Genomic DNA, 17,878 nt, shown 5'->3' on the forward strand with positions numbered 1-17,878 from the left:
ACTATGACACTGGGACCTGTTTCCTCTGCATATGCTGGATTTTGGGGATCCAGTCTGTTTGGATGCTTGCCTTCCTGGACCTGGAGGGAGGGGGAGGGAGCTGGAGCTTCCCACAGGGCAGGAAACCCTGACTGCCCTGGGGGATGGAGGGGAAGGAGGGGGGGAGTGGGGGGAGTGGGAGGGTGTTGGGAGGGGGGGGCGGAAATGGAAACCTTTATAATTTAATAAAATTTACTTAAAAAAAAATAATAATGAATGCAGCAGGTACAATATAAGCATCAGAACGGAGATGGGAAATCATAAACTCATTTAGGATACTTCATAGGCAACCTCGTACAAACAATATACCTGCAGTAAATCCTAACCATCAGGAGTTACTGCACCTGCTCCTTCTAGAAAACTAAAGTTTTGAAATGACATGAGACTTGTTTTGTTTTTCCTAAAATAAATGTAATGTTGTGACTATTCAAAGCCTTACCACATAGAAAGAAATATGATCACATGAGAAATTCCAGACTTCCAGTGACTATAGAAACCACTAGGTAGGTTTGTGAAGACTACACTGTTAAGGTGTAGATTAATGCAATCGTTTAAGTTGGATCTGTTGCTCACATTTACATGAAAAAGAGATTTCTGTAGCCTATAGCTGCAGGCAAAGAGTGCATTTATTATTTGACACTAAACACATACCTTCTCTCCATCATTTTCCCTCCACTTTGATATCTGGCCTCTGGGCAGTAGAAGCCTACTGTGATGGAAGTAGAAATAGCTGAATAAATTAACTGAGGCCTAGTTTGATTTTTTTCTTTTTTTTTCTTTCTTTCTTTTTCTTTCTTCCTGTTTTTAAGATAATATGTCAGACCATGGCCTAAGAAAATAAGGAGGCACACTAACAAAAGGCATAATTAAAACATTTTAATGTAGTACATGCCAATAATTTCATCACATAACAGTCTGATTCAAGTACATGTGAGTTCAGTGTGAGTGTGGGCTACACAGTGAGACCCTGTCAAAAGTAATTCATATAAAAATTGTAAAGTTGGATTTTCTTAAGTAGTTTCTCAAAAGCAAGCAAATAAAGATGAAAATATTTAGCTATTTGATTTGTTCTTCAAAATGATAAATTATTGATATTTATGGTCGTATTTATGTCGCAACTGAGATCATTGATAGCAATTAAGAAATATATAGACAAAATTGATAGGGAGTTGAAACAAAAGAAGCTTCCTCATCCTGAAAGAAAGCCCACCTGTGGTTGGTATGAGTTCCTCTGCACTCTCAAAATTAGTTTCTAACAACAAAATAGTGTCCTTGCCTATCATCTGACCCTCAGGAGTTGAGTAATTAAAAGAAAAGTCAACAGGTACTCATAAGCATGAGAAAAGAAGGCTCTTACTGCTTAGCATAGTGGTTCTTCAAGAATTTGAGCCCAGCAGTGGGGTTATCACCTGATCAGAAACTAGGAATAGCAGTGTGCAGCCACAGTGATCTCCTCAAGCAGGCACTACCTCCAGGTGATGCTGATACATAATAAATCTTAAAGGCTACATCTTAGAGATGACAGAATATGAGAGCTGCAGTTAGATGAACACATCTGGACTGGGGAGATGGCTCAATGAGTAAAATGCTTGCTGCACAAGTGTGAGAACTTGAGTCCAGAACCATGTAAAGCCAAACAGGATAGACATGGGTCTGTAATCTCAGAACTCCTAGGACTCCTAGGGTGAGACCAGAGACTAAAGAATTCCCTAGAGTTTTGTGGATGTGTGAGCCTGGAATACTCATTGAGAACAATAAACCCTGTTGCAAAGAGGTAGCAGGCAGAGAAAACTTGTGAGGTTGTCTTCTGACCTTCACACACAGACCGTGACATTTTCACTCTTAAACACACACACACACACAAAGATAAACAATGTTTTTAAAAGGAGCACACATTATGCATGACAACTTTCAATTATCTGCTTCCAGGAGTGTTCGTAAGCCCATATATCAGCAATATTCAGATGAGGGAATTTTAACTACAGGGACATATGCAGACTAAGGTGGTTTGAATGAGCAGTGTTCCGCACAGGCTGATGCATTTGAGCATTTGGTTTGCCAATGCAGCTGGTGACACTGTTTAGGGAGATTATGGAACCTTTAAGAGGAGCAGCCTTGTTGGAGGGAGCACATCACTGAAGCAGGTTTTGAGGGCTAATAGCCATACCCCACTTCATGCTCTCTCTCTCTCTCTCTCTCTCTCTCTCTCTCTCTCTCTCTCTCTCTCTCTCTCTCTCTCTCCATCCTGTGTGTGGACTAAATATAACCAATCAGTTCCCTGCTCCTGCCACCATACCTTCCGCCATGCCATGTTTCCCTGTGATAAGGACACCATCTCGCTGTACTCAAAAGCAGAAACAAAACCTTTTTTCTGATTTGGTCATAATATTTCACCACAACAGAAAAGTAACTAATATGTAATTATAGAAATAGATTTGATACGCAAATGAGTACCTATTGACTGGCTTCTCTTATTCAAGTTAGGTGCAGTTGGTGTTGCTAAGGAAGAAGTAAGTAGAACCAGGACATGGACATAAGATAAACCCATCTTGTTCTTTCAGTCGTTTTCCAAAGGTTCTTCCAGTGATTCCATCAGATGAACTTAGATGATAGCAGGATTAAAAAAAAATGCTGTCACTATGCCTTAGAAAATAAAAATGACTCAGAATGACCTCACCAAACACACACACGCACGCATGCACAAATGCAAATGCTAAAATTAAGTACTTGAAACATTACTAAGAAAGGCATTGAACAAATGTAACCAAGGTAGATGAAAATGAGATATAGTGGGATTTGTACAAAAAGGTGGGTGAGGCAACACAGGCGTAGTACTGAGCATGGGAGAGCTCCAACGTTCCTGGCTCTTTTACTTATGTGGGGTTTGGGGAGAGGGCGGTTCCCATGAATGACAGCTCTGTGTGATCTTGCTTCACGCTGCCTTCACAGGAGCCTTGGTGTTATAGCTTTAGCTCATAAACTCCATTCCAAGCAGTTCACCACCTCTGGCCTCTTCCTCGTTCTGTTCCCACTCTTCAGAATGCTCGATTGGTAGCATGAGTATCTCACAGAACTTCTCAATGGAGAGCTACATAGTTTCATTATCGTCCAGATACTCCCCTACCCGCTGAAACATGTGAGTGAGATTTCCAACATGCACAACGCAACCTGTGGAACATTTTAAGCTCAGACACAGTAAAGACCAAATATATTGTAAAGGGAAAAGTCATCTTCAGGGCAAGTAAAATTCCTGACTTTTTTCTATGCATGATGCATTTGTTGTCTCACAACTACTTTGACATAATCCCAGGTGTGCTACTGTGAGAATATGACTTTCTGGAGTAAAAGTGTGAGCAGAGAACCTGGACTTCAGTGTCTAGAATCCTAGAGACTAAAGAAAAGCACCACCAACTGCTGTCAGCTGCAGAAACTCAGAACTGAGGTCTAGTGTTTCAAAGGACTTCTCAAATGTAGATATTTCAGACAAAATTGTTAGAAGAAATGACCCAATTGTATGTGTTCAATTTATATGAAAGAATTTTTTCTACGTTTTTAAAAGAAAATATGCTATAAAAATGTATATTAATTGGAGATATTTGCTGACATCTTTTATTATATGTCTTATGTATTACAGGTAATTACTATTCCTAGATGCTTTGTATATGAGTTCTAATAAGCCATCAACTTGAGGATCAATGAATAAGAACAAAATGTAATATAAATGTAAGAAAATCACAAGGAAATCTATTCCTAGTGCCTAACAAGATGGCTCAGCTGTGTAGAATGGTAGCGATGCACAGATTAATCTCAGCACTCAGAAGGCAGGGGCAGATGGATCTCTGTGAGTTCAAGGTCAGCCTGCTCTACAGAGTGAGTTCCAGGACAGCCAGGGCTAAACAAAGAAACCCTGTCTCAAAATAAGGGGTGGGGGAGGAAGGAAGGAAGAAAGGAAGGAAGGAAGAAAAAGATATCTCAGCTGAAAAGATTTTACCTCTTAGACCCACATGGTAGAAGAAAACCAACTCCTAAAATCTGCCCTCACTCACTCATATACACACACTATGTCTGTGTGTGTCCTCCCATACACATACACACACTATGTCTGTGTGTGTCCTCCCATACACATACACACACTATGTCTGTGTGTGTCCTCCCATACACATACACACACTATGTCTGTCTGTGTCCTCCCATACACATACACACACTATGTCTGTGTGTGTACTCCCATACACATACACACACTATGTCTGTGTGTGTACTCCCATACACATACACACACTATGTCTGTGTGTGTACTCCCATATACATACACACACTATGTCTGTGTGTGTCCTCTCACACACATGTACACACACTGTGTGCATGTGCCCTCACATATACACATGCACTAAATTAGTTAATATAAAAAATCTATTTCTCTGTGTACTGGCCAAAAACTTTGACAAGACCTAGAATTGAGGTTCCTCTATGATGTTTCTTGCAACTGTCTCTTGCAGTTCATATTGCTCTGAGGCAAAGCCATACAACCTAGAATTACTCTTACACAAGGTGCCTCTCAGAAATAATTTGCCTCCAAAGCCAACACCCATCCACCCAAAATCTAAAAAGGATCACTCTAATTTTCTTTGAAAGAGTTGGCCATAAATGCTCTGACGAACTATCTGTCTTGTTCTATTTGGGGTCCTAAGATCCCCATTCTAGAAAATGCCTGGACCTATCAGCAGGAGGAGGGGATACATTACAGAGAACCCAGAAGGTATTTAAATATATAGGCCTTGATAAGCTTCTGTCTTAGTCTCTTCTGGGATGTCATCCTCTTTTTTTTTTTTTTAACTTTTCTTCTTTTGTTTTTCCAGTGCTAGGGATCAAACCTGGGCCTTGTGAATGACAGGCCTGTAATGAGACAAGGACCTTTACAACTTCTATTCAATATAGCACTGCAAGATCCCATCAAAGATATAGAAAGAAATTAAACAAGAGACAGGTGAGATCTAAACCAGAAAGGGAGAAGTAAAAGCACTTCTGTTTTCAGATAGCATGCTTGTATATTTAGAAAGCACAATGAGTTTTGAAAACTGAACTATTACAATAAAGGCAGGAGAGGCAGTCTCTTGAATGCGCAGCCCTGGTAAAATAGTATATCCACAGGTAAAACAAAGAAATGGGGAGGAGGGCTTTCTCTACCTCAAACACAGAATCTGCTCAAGAGAGAATGAAAATTAGAATGCAAGGCCAGAAACTATGAAACCACTAGAAGAAAACAAAGAAGAAACGTCTTGCCATTGAACTTGACCGTGATTTCTTAGATGCTGTACCAAAAGCACAGTCAACACCGACTAAAACAAGCAAGTTCAAACACACCAAACTGAAAATGGCTGTGCCTCAAAGATAACAGGCAACAGGCAGCAGGGTGCAAAAAGCAGTCAGAACAAAGAAAAACATGATTGCAAATTGTACATCCGCAACGGAGTTACCACTAAGAATGTACAGGCAAACCAACAGCAAGAAACAAGTAATCTACAGTTTAAAATGGGCCAGGGCTCTGAGAAGACATTTCACACACAAACACACACAAAAAAAGATATGCAAATGTTCGGCAGGTACATGAATTCAACAAGAAATATCTAGAAATTCCAAATCTACAATGTCTACAGTGAGATAGAACCTCATACGTGTTATGGTGGCTGTTAGCAAAAAATCAAGCCAAAAAAAAAAAAAAAGTAAAACCAGTGATGATGGATATGTGAACCACAGTGTCACAGCTGCTGATGGGTGCATTTAGAGGATAAAATGACGTTGGACACATGGTAGAGTTCTACATGGCAGGGAAGGGATCGTTAGAAAAAGAGTAAGGAATCCCAAACTCTTAACTGGGGATTTGAAAAGCAAACTCTGAAAGACAAAAAGGCAGAGAGAGGAAGAGGAAATAGTCACATCTTTCACGGTAGCTTATAGGAACTGCACGAGGCAAGAATTCAAGGAAGGACAATACATCATCTTCCTAAGACTGGTTCCTTAGTCAAATCACTAATCTGTCCCTGGAGTCGTTCCTAAGGAATCAATCTCTGCCTAGAGGCAGATTCCATTTATTTATTTTATTTTATTTTATTTTATTTTATTTCTATAAGAAGAGTTAAAAGTCTCATTGTGCAACTTCTAGGAACCTCCAGCACAGTGCCTAAAGTTAACAAAAATGCAGTATTTATTTACAATTTTGTTCAAAAATGCTGATCATAAGTATTCCAGAAGAAAAAGGGAGTGAGGAGAAAGGAGACAAGAAAAAGAGAGAAAAGGAGAAGAGAGGAGAGGAGAAGTGAGAAGAGAAGGGAAGGGAAGGGGAGCAGAAGGGAGGGAGGGGAGAGGGAGAGAGACAGAGAAAGAAGGAAGGAAACTAGAGGTGACAGATATGTCCATTGAGTGTGATGGTTTCGGGGGAGTATATGTATCTCTAAACTCATAATACACAAAAAAACATATAGATCGTTGTATGTCAGTCACAACTCAGTAATGTGATTTAACTTTCACAGCTGCAACAAGAAGTTTGTCTTTTTCCAGACAACATCTCTAGCTAACAGCTACACTTCCCTTGTTTAATTCCCAGTGCTCACTGTTTTCTTTCCCTTTCATTTTTTTTCTTTCTTTTTTTGAGACATGGTCTCCCTATGTAGCCTTGGGTGACCTGGAACTCATTGTATAGACCAGGCTGACTTGATTCACAGATCCTTCTGCCTCTGCCTCCAGCTGCTAGGATTAAAGGTGTGCACGATACCACCATGCCCAGCCATAGCCCACTTCTTAATGAAACCCAAAATTTTGCATCAAGGTATGGTATAAAAAAAAAACTAAGGCAAGCAAACAATTCTGTGTGTTTAAACAGAATAAAAATATAAAGCTAGGTATGATAGCTCAGATGAGTAATCTCAGCACTCAGATGGCTGAGGCAGGAGAATCATTTGTTCAACACCAGTTTGGGCTCTCTAGAAAAAACACACCTGAAAGATTAAAAACATATAATATGCACACATATACACATAACATACATGCATGCATGCATTCATACATACACACATGCAAACATACGTTAAGGAACCACATTAATGCTTTAATCATAGTTCATACACCTTACACCATGTAAAACTCTTTGATTTGTGATGAGCCTGTATTAGGGTGGTTTCTACAAAGGACCCACACTTTGACCATCTTTAATGTTGTCTGGACCTTAGCTGTGGGGCTTGCTTTGCAGATGTATGCATGTTAAGAGTCACAGACCAGGGAGTCTGCTATGAAACCATGTTTCCTAGGAATGTCAGAAGCTACACACATAAAATCATACCAACATCACTGCATTAACATGAGCTGAACAAGAACAACAACAGACATGCTAAAGTAGGCAGGAGAAAGCCCATGAAGCCACAACCCTATGCAGAGAACTACAGGCAGCTAAGGATGCAGAGAGCAGGAGAAAGAGTTTTCTCTAGGGAGTAGCACACTAATTGTTTACCCAATACCAATCGGTAAGCGCTGGAAACATGCATACAAGTAACATTATACAGACTGAGCAGCTTCTATTTAGGAAAAAGTATGCATGCACGCAGGCATGTGCTTGCATACATGTGGTTCATGCATGCGTGTGTGTGTGTGTGTGTGTGTGTGTGTGTGTGTGTGTGTGTGTGTGCAGGTTAGCAACATTAATGAAAAAAGAGGTCATGAATTTCGAAAGAGAGCAAGGAGAGGTTATGGGAGGCTTTGGAGGGAGGGAAGGGAAGGGGTGCTGCAATTATATTAATCTCACAAATAAAAGGAACAATTTTAAAACAGAGTATAAGCACTGTTCCTAGTGCACAGGAAGACAAATGATTGATTTGTCTTACTGTCAAGTCAATTTAATTCAAATAAAGTCTCTCTTGAGTGAAATACTTAATGTTTTCCCTCAAAATGGATTTAATTAGCTATGTTGACATTTTTCTTTTCTGCATAATAGCCACAAAAATATGAGTTCAGAGACATTATAAACCCATAGATCTGCAAGTGAAACTGTATTTGAATTCAGCTCAGAGAGTAAATGCCACCTGCCCGCGAGAGCCATTTGAAAGCGCGCAGCTGCTATTTGCTTTGAACCGTGGCTGTGTCTCCGGCAACATTAGAACAAGAAACAGTAAGTCATTTGCCTCGTGAAAAAAAAAAGAAAGAAAGAAAGAAAGAAATGCATTTCCACTCTCATGGATTTCAAACCCAATCCTTTTCAAAGGAAGAAAACTCTGCTTTTAAACACAATTTGTGATTGTTCCCAGAAGAGTACCGGGGAAGGCGGGGAGCGGGGACGGCTATTGTTTCTGCCTCGGCTATTATTCTACTTATCCCACTAAACCCGGTAGAAATGGGAGGACTTTCAGGAGCATTCTCGGTAAACAAGCACAAACTCTACTGAAGCACAAGCTTTAGAAAGTTCAGTACACTTAAAACGCATCTCTTCATTGGCTCCCTACAGGGGGCAAGCATATTCTAGGTCCTGTATTTGGGCGTGAAATTGCCCCAGCAGGCTCACATATTTGCACTGTTGCTCACTGTGGTGATTTGAATAAGACTGGCCACCATAGGCTCATATACTTGCATGATTGTTTCTCAGATGATGAAATTATTAGGGGAAAGATTAGGAGAGTGGTTCTCAACCTTTGGGTCGCGACTCGGAAAAGACCATTGGAAAACACAGACATTCAACATCATGATTCATAACAGTAGCAAAATTACGGTTATGAAGTAGTAACAAAAATAATTTTATGGCTGGGGTCACCACAACATGAGGAACTGTATTAAAGGGTCGCAACGTTAGGAAAGTTGGGAAGCACTGGATTAGATGTCACCGTTTTGAAGGAGGTATGTCCCTGGGAAAGGACTTTTAAGTTTCAAAAGCCTACACCAGGCCTGGTCTCTCTGCCTCCCACTTACAGATTCGATGACGTAAGCTCTGAGCTGCTGCTCCAGCGCCATGCTAGCCGCCGTGTTCCCTGCCGTAGTGACGACGGATTCACGCTCTGAGACTGGGAGAAAGCCCCCAATCAAATGTTTTCTTTTATAAGTTGCATTGTTCATCTTGTTCCTCAAAGCAATAGAAAAGTAACCAAGACAGACATCACAGTGAGGCTCTTTTGGAAAATTGTAGAAGGTGGAACCTCACTGAAGGAAAGGCATCCTTGGGAGGTGACCCTGTAGGCTATGTGTGCTTTCAGCCCAAGATCTCTGCTTCCTGCCCACTGTTTTGCCCAAATCCGTGGGTGCCCACAATAGCCAACAAAGGAGACTGAGTCCCATATGTAAAAGCAAAGAGCCTTTATTTTAATCAAGTTTGCAAACTTGGTCTCTCCGCATGTCCAACGTATTGGAATATCCAGAGAGCCCTGAACTCAATTACAATTGGGTTTTTATAGTAGTAAATGTGGGGGTGAGGGGTCTCTGAGGTTCAGAACCCCTGATTGGCTGACATTTGTCTAGGGGTGTCCTGGTGAGGTGCACTGGCAGGTGATACTATATCTACAGTGGTTGGAATGTCAGGCATTTCCTTTGAATGGTCCTGCTCTTTGGTGGGGGTCAGGTAATTTCAGCTTGTGGTGTTTTCCTACTACCAGGTATTGCTTCAGGGTAAACTGAGACTCAGGCCTCTTTTTAAATGTATCGATGGCCAGAGTCCCAGGTGATCAATCATAATTGGAAGTAAAGAACTTCCTTTGGGTGACCTGCCCAGACTTAGATTATCATGGCTGACCCCCACATCCACCTCCACAATAAGTGGAGCTACTTCATGTTCTTTCCTCTCATGGTGGACTAGACATGTGAGCCAAAATAAACCTTCCCTCCCTCAAGCTGCTTCTGTCAATCAACAAATCTCTGCATGAAAAAAAAAAATGGCTGTTATACAAAGTGTGTGATCTCTTAAAGATAAATATGTAAAATCTTGAGGGACAAGCACTGTTTATTTTTTTGCTAAAAGTGAAAACAAAAACTCATTAGGCCAGCTTTTCTTTAATTTGTTGGGATTACAGATCATTTTCAAAGTTACAGAGTGCTCTTGACCTAACTTATTAATGAAACTGTTGCCTGTCTCATTAAATACAAGGCAGAGAATTCACCACAACAACACTAATGAAAGACTACAGAGCTGGTCTTATCTAGGCAGGGATGTGTCTTCTTTATTGTTGTCTTCTCTTTCCTCTGGCACAAAATCACATTGTATCATTAATCAATGTTGCATCCTTTGTTGAAAGAATAATTTAATTGAACTGACCCAAACTGAGTTGACCCAAGTCCTTCTAAAAATGGAAACCTCCACCTCTTCCTCATTTCCTGACTCCTTTACCCGAGACACAGACACAAAGACACACATGCCTCCACCACCACCATCATCATCACCACCACCATTACCACCACCACCTCACTCCACTCTACAGGACAGAAAATATCAATAATCACTTTGCTTCTTGACTCTTCTTATTACGGTAGCTATGTTTTCTTTCCCCCTTCATGCACTTTTCCATGCTTCTCTAAGTCTTTCTTTGAGAGACCTTAGGTTCCAAAAGAGGCGATTTTGAGGAGCACTGTCGTTTTGGATTGCATTGTAAATTGTCTCTGCCAGACATGCACTTAGGCAACAGGAGGGCTGCCGGCAATTTGAGTTTATGCAAACCTATGTAATTGCTGGTGATGGGGGAAAGATAATTGAACTTAATATTTGATGAGAAAGACAGAAAATTTTGATCCTTTTTGTCTTCTCTGTGCTGAGTTGCCAATTAGTAGGATTTGGAGCTCAATGCCACAATAAAATGAAAGAGGAAATCATAACAGTGGTAAGTTTCATCAAAATCTAGCAATGCAAAGATTAAAACAAACCAAGATCAGCAAAGAATTGGTTTAGAGAATACAGGCTGGCCAAAAACTAAATATGTAGAATGTCTCTATCACAGCCTAAAAGACAAGACTAAGATAACACAGGATGATGAAGGAATGAGGTAACAACAGGAGCTACCGCAATCCCAGAAAACAAATACAATGGATGGTTCTTTATTTCCATTTAAGCAAATACTGGCCACTGGTCCCAGCTTTGTTTATGGAGCAGAACCCAGGATGTCTGCCCAGCTGCTGGACTAGATATACAGCAAAATTGTCTTGGCTAGCTCATGAGGGCTGTCCTGGGCATGCGGAGATCAGACCACCCTTGTCGTCATTGTTCTCAGACTGGTTGCTTGTTTTGTTACTTGAGCCAGGGCAGTCCTTAGAATTAGCAAATACTCATCTCCCATGATGATACATTCCATATGCAAGTCCTTCCATTGAAATCACTAAAACTCTCCAATTTAGAAATGCAGGATTTGCTCTTATTACATGCTAAAGTGTCCAAGACAGCAGTTTGTGGTGTGAATGAAACTTAGAAATAAATCTAATTTAAACATCATTATGTGACTATGATTGTAGAAATATTTCCCCTAAAACCAAAGAGCATTTCAATATTTTCCTATTTCATGATTATAAATTTGAATACACGCATATTTGGTTGTATAATTTGGAAAGTCTACCAAATGATAGCAAAACATTATTCTTGTTATTCTATCACGATAAAGGCCCTTCTTGGAATGTGGGGTGTGTGTGTGTGTGTGTGTGTGTGTGTGTGTGTGTGTGTGTGTGTGTACATGCTTGAGTATGGTGTACTTGCATTAATGGATCTATGTGAGTATACCTATGCATGCTGGGGAGTGTACATGTATGTGGAAGCCAAAGGTTAACTTCTTCCAAATCTCTTACTTGACCTTGAGTTCCCTGAGTTGGCATAGACTGAATAGCTAGCAAGCTCAAGGGATCTACGTGGGGTTGCAGACAGGATACCAAATCCAGTTTGGGTGCTGACCGTCTGAACTCAGGACCTTAGGCTCGCACAGCAAACACCTTACCTACTGCAGTCTCTACAAGCCCTGAACTTTTGACTATTTCTTCCCAAGTAATATAAAATTTCATAATGATAGTATCATAACAACTAATGTTGCATTCTTGAGGCAGCTTAAAGAAACAGAAGGCAGAAGAAGACAACAATCTGACCTCAACAGATAGGACTGTTTATTACAAAGAGCTAGGGGAAGACACCGCAGGAAAAGTGTGTCAGCTGAAGGAGAAGGGGGTCCTTGGGCTTTGTATAGGAGGTTTATTGAATAGAAAGTTAAATGCAACTTCTGGAGCTACAAGAAAGCCTGCGGTTTCTCCTTCTAGGAGTTGTTTGCCCAGAGAAGACCACTTCATCTTTAGATATTCTTGTCCTGGCTATCAGGATGTGGGTGACTGAGTTTGGCAATGTCAGTGAGAGAGAAGGTGCTGGGTTTTCAACACAGGTCCTTCGTCAGGATTGGGCCCTTTGTTCAAGGTTTATTCTAGCAAATAATATGTGGGAAAACATATTAATAAGGTCATGGGCATAGCTTAGTTGTAGAGTACATGCTTAATTGTGTGGGGTTTTGAATTTGATCCTGATACAAAAAAAGCAAACTAACAAAAAGAAAAACCTTAGTAGCTATAAATGATAGAAGACAATGATGTTAGATAAACAGAAGACAGATGGTCATATGGACCTATAGAGATATAAGTACGTGTATACTCTGTCCATCCGATCCATTTGACTCTGCTTGTGCTCAAGTCAATACAGAAAGCATAAAATATATATCCCCCTGACAAGCAACTTCCATCTAATTTTGCACTCGATAAATTATGTGTTCATAATTACCTCAATTTTGGAAAAAAATTACTGAGATAATTTTCGACCAGACTATTATATCAACTTCATAATCTCTGTGCCCTCTTCATTCCACCTGGGACTCTATTTCACTTGCCCACCTTATGAGTTACCATGTCCACTTTCTCACATACGCTTCTTCCTATGACTGTAGCTTCCTGGGAAAGCCTCGACTATTACAGCATAAAATAGATATGAATCCTCTCAATGAATTTGAAGGCCTACTGAAGATCTTTGGTCCTTTCGGTTTCATGGATACAAGAAGTGACCTCAAGTTCAAGTCGATGAACCAGAACTTGAAATATGTAACTATTACTTTCTTTATTTACTCTTTTGGCTTTCTGTAGCAGATAAAGTTGGTAACTTAATGGGAATTTATTATCCTGGTTCATAGGTCAGAAGTCCAAAATCAGCACTAATGTTCCAAAATCAAGGCATCAGTAGGTTTACATTTCTTCCAAATGCTCTAGGAAAGAAAGTATTCCTTGCCTTTCCTGGCTCCTGTTGACTACAGTATCCCTTGACTTGATGCTACCTCATGCTCTCTGCTCTTGGCCGCATTACCTTCTCTTTTTCTCTATAAGTTTCATTGGTCTTCTAAGGACACAGAGCTAGTTTCAACCAAATAGACCAGGGCAATCTCTCCATCTCAAGAAACTTAATGTAATCAGAGCCACAGTAGCACTCTTCCTATACATGCCATTTCAGGCTTCAGGGATTCGAACTCCATATGATTAGGGACCACAAGTTTATTAGATTCACATTATACATTCATTCAAAATTATCTTCATTTCAACCCCACCAACTGTCACAAGAGCCTACATTCCATATTAAGAAGTGAGGTCATTGAATGGTGGCAAAACATGACAAGTAGTCTCTGCTCCCCATTCAGAGATTTGCACCCTTGGAGCATCCCTCTGAGTGATCTCATCATATGGCTACTTTTGCATCGCTGGCACAGAAAGACACAATTCAAGGAGCCAAGACTCATCATGGCTCATGTGCCAGAGGCTGGCAGACCATCATACTGGGGAAGGCTGGTACATTTCTGTCCAGTGCAGTAGTAAAATAGGTGGCAGCTGTTCATGCAGTGGCTTCCAGAGAGCAAAGACAACAGCCTACAACCAGAGGCTGGCTAACCTTTTAAGGCTTGCCCCTGGTGGACTATTTCTGCCATCCAGGCCCCACCTCCTCGACATTTTCCAACCTTCAAATTAGTGCCATGATCTGGGACCAACTGCTCAAAATGTGAGCCTGTGGGGGACACTTCAGATTCAAGTTATAACTGACATTATTATTAATGGCTTTCTCCCCAACACCCAACTACAGCCACCTCATTCTGAAACACACAAGTCTAGCTTCCAGGCTTCTCTGACAACTTCTGAGATCAGTGAATCTCCATCTATCTTCACAATCCTCCATATCAAACAGTTTGAAATGGAGACCCCATCACCGTCTCTAAACTAATTTCAACTAGTTAGGCAAACAGTTACCAAAAGGTTCTCTGTGAATTGCTCAGATGCGAAGTATTCCTAAGTATTAACAAGCAAAACATTATCAAGGCAGACTTGGAAAACTCAGAGCTAAACACCCTGAGCACTCAGCCTGCTCCACAACTTCAGAGGGCTGATCACTGCCAGAACTGTATTAGCAGAGAGGGCCATGGAAACCTTTTCTGAAGGTGTCATTTTGTGGGACAACAAAGATGTGTAAAATTCTTTTATCTAGAACCTAAAAATGTAATAAAAATAAGGATGAGATGATTGTAATTACAAAAACAACAACAAAAAGGAAACAAGAGAGAATTGTCAGCATAGTCTCCTAGGAGATGAAGACAAAGAAAACCTGGTCCAGGAAAATTTTGAAATAATTCTGCATACAGCTCTCTACTTGCTAAGAATGGTGTTCATTACAGTCATCCAGGGTTGTTTAAGCCATCACCCACTGTCACTGCACATTTTTGTATTATCAATCTATGAATTTTAAAAATGAGTTAACTCTATTGGTTACAATTTTAAAAACTATACTCTATAGAGTATCACCTCATAGGGCTATATAATTCCCCAAAGTGTTTGGAGATTGAAAGTATTTATGTGGTAAAAGAGGAGAAAAGTTTTCCATGGTATTGTTGAACTCGGTGAATCTACTTGAAAAGATGTCAGTCAATAAAAGTACAAGAAAACTGATGGTTAGCCTGTCTGCTGTTTCTCTACAGCTTTTGATTTTTAAGATTAGGCTGCTAATCAATATAGTCAATAGGAAGAATAATTACAGGGAAATTACAAACATTTCAAAAATCTTTTATATAATGGTCCCCTGCACTACTTGAAGTGAAAAAAGAATCGAATGGAATTTCTTAGAGACATTCATCATGGGATACTTAGGACAGTGGGCTTTGTAAGAAAGTGCCATTGGGCTCTTTTGCCTTAGAAATCTCAGTAGAAGCATTCAGACACACAAGGCAGAGGTGGACAAGAAAAATGTGGTGTTATTTTTTTTTCTATACACACATACCAAAGAAAGGCATTTAGTCACAACAGTGAGACAGGCGGAATCACTGTGTACCAGACAGGGCCAGCTACATAATTTGTAAAGCCTAATGCAAAACAAAAATGCAGGGCCCCTTGTCACAACACTGACAAATAGCTTTCTCCTTTCTCTCCCAGCTTTGTCTCTTGGTAGGTTCTGCTGGTTTTTCTTTCTTTTGTTTTTACCCTGGTGTCCTCTGTTGCACTCACTAAACCCCAGCTCTGCATGCTGACCTGCCAATACACTTACAGGAGGATGGAGGTGGTAAGCAGTGAGTAAGAGGGGCAGGGAAGCAGATGTCTGTGACCCCATCCTCGGGAGTCACATAGGTCACGTAAAGTAGACCTCACATGAGCCAAGTCCCCAAGTCCAGAGAACATATCCACTGTCCCTTCAGACTTTGCTTATAAAGCCAGATTCAAGAGAGAAAGTCATTAAGAACAGCAACATGGCAACTGCAGAGCATTAAACACAAGTGTTCTGCAATCACAACGGCCACATGTCATGTAAAATGCCCTGCTATCAGAGGACGGTCCCAGGCAAAGGCATGAACGATGACAAGTGCGACCTGGCAGAGCCAGTGCAGATGGCCATGCTGGCACTTCCAAACCTCCCTTTCCATATTTTACCTTGCTCTGCTGCCCAGAGTGAAACAAATGAGGCTGAGCAATAATCAGGGGGCACTGGAACTTTCTAGGAGGTTTTGAGTTGGTTCCTTTTCCCTCCTTATTATTAACGTCACATCTAACTGTCCATTTTGCTACTACTGTATAACTGAACATCGTTTTAAGGAATAAATCTAATAATTTACAATTTCTACAAGCTATTTACTGTGTTCTCACTCTTTCTCAGACTAGTAATAAGGAGACTCACAGACTTTGGTCTAATTTCCATTGGACCTAATTCCCATATTGCTGAAAGATAATAAAATAGGAAGAAAACAGCTTCTATATCTTACATATTTATCAAGAAACTAGAACTTTATTTCAGAACTAGGGTCTCACTGTCTGCCCACACTGGTCTCTCACCAGCCTCCTGAGTAACTGAGACTATGGGCATCAACCACCTTACCTTATTCAGAAAGATTTCTGCCTACTTCTCTCTATCTCCTGAAATATTTCTATCCTTGCTTAACTTTTGTGTCTGCTGGTGAAAATCTGCTATGCAACATTTGAGACGCATACATTTCAGAAATAGGGCAGTTAGCATTTTTTAAATGTAAGTTTCCTCTGCCAAACTCAAAGAATCTAGAGCGCATTAAATAAGTCATCAAAAAGATTAAGTCCCCAAAGCTAGAGGAGTCTGCAGGTAACAAAAGGCTGCTAACGAGAATGGCAAAGTTCTATTATAACTTCCCACAGCACTTTCAAAATTATGAAGTGATTTATAAAGTTCTGACGAGGGAACAATACAGCACCAAACACTGTCTTATTAGCTATAAAGCATCTAATTTGTGAGCAGATGTACTATCCCTATTCAAACACCTCCAGGGGCTAATTCAGAACCACGGGATTTAATTGCGGGAAGGAGTTCTCTTTTTTCCTCATAATATCCTCGCTGCAGCCTACACTGCTGCTTCACTGTTTGTGTCCCGGCGGTGAAGGGAGGAATTCGTCCCAGGCTCTTGTCTGTTATTTCCAACATACTGCAGAGATCTAGGGAGATCAAGAGTCCAAAGAACATAAAAGCATATTGAATCAGAGCTTCTTAGGGGAAGGACATCCAGCAGGAGGTGGCATCCCTGGTCTTTACATTGATGGATGCCTGACGGCACACAATTCTTGTAAAGAAAAAAGTGGCATTCTGTTATTTAGAATGAGCTCCTCAGAGCAGCCTGGTTTCCTCTGACTTCAGAGCAGAACACAGAGGGCACATAGAATTGGTTTATTGGATAAGACTCACACACATATAAGGACCAATTAGGATGAACCTCAGGTGCCCAGAAGATGTGCCTCAGAGTAGATCAGCTGCAGAACAGCTGTGCCTCCTCCATCAGTAACATTGAAGGAAACATGAGGAACTGCTGATCACAACATCTATCTCCAAAGGCTAATCCCTCTGCAGATTCTTACCTCCAGACTCTGATACGGAACCATTTGCTAACTGTTCTATACCCCATGGGTTATAGTATCACATTGGCTGCAAGGAATGTCATGGACCTCTTCATTAACACCCTTAGGACAAAGATCTCTCAGGTCTATGTACACTGCAAAATTATTCATACATTACACTAAACATTTTTTCTTTCATAATCACTCAGGTCACGTAATGATACCACTAGCCACCAGGGAAATGCAAACCATAATCACAGTGAGGCATGGCTCCACAGTGAGAATAAAAAAGTCGGAGAGTGTGGGGGAGTGTGTGGAGAAATTAGAATTCTTCTGCTCTGGTATGCTCATTTTGAGTATGTCAAAGTAGTTTAGTAGTTTGTGTTTATGTTATAACCCTTCAAACCCACTCTTAGGTATGTGGCTAAGGGAAATTAAAATACATACTACATAAAAACTAAGGTGAAGGACATTGCCTTAAACATTTGCA

The 17,878-nt window shown here is 40.6% G+C and overlaps 1 pseudogene; it reads right to left on the reverse strand.

Annotated features, from left to right (window-relative positions):
• The window catches only part of LOC125417588 (casein kinase I-like), a 142,340-nt pseudogene extending 133,208 nt beyond the window's left edge, over positions 1-9,132 (reverse strand).
• Positions 9,133-17,878: the final 8,746 nt, after the last annotated feature.

This window comes from Myodes glareolus, chromosome 14 (assembly GCF_982192425.1).
Source record: "Myodes glareolus chromosome 14, mMyoGla1.1, whole genome shotgun sequence".
NCBI classification, from domain to species: Eukaryota; Metazoa; Chordata; class Mammalia; order Rodentia; family Cricetidae; genus Myodes; species Myodes glareolus.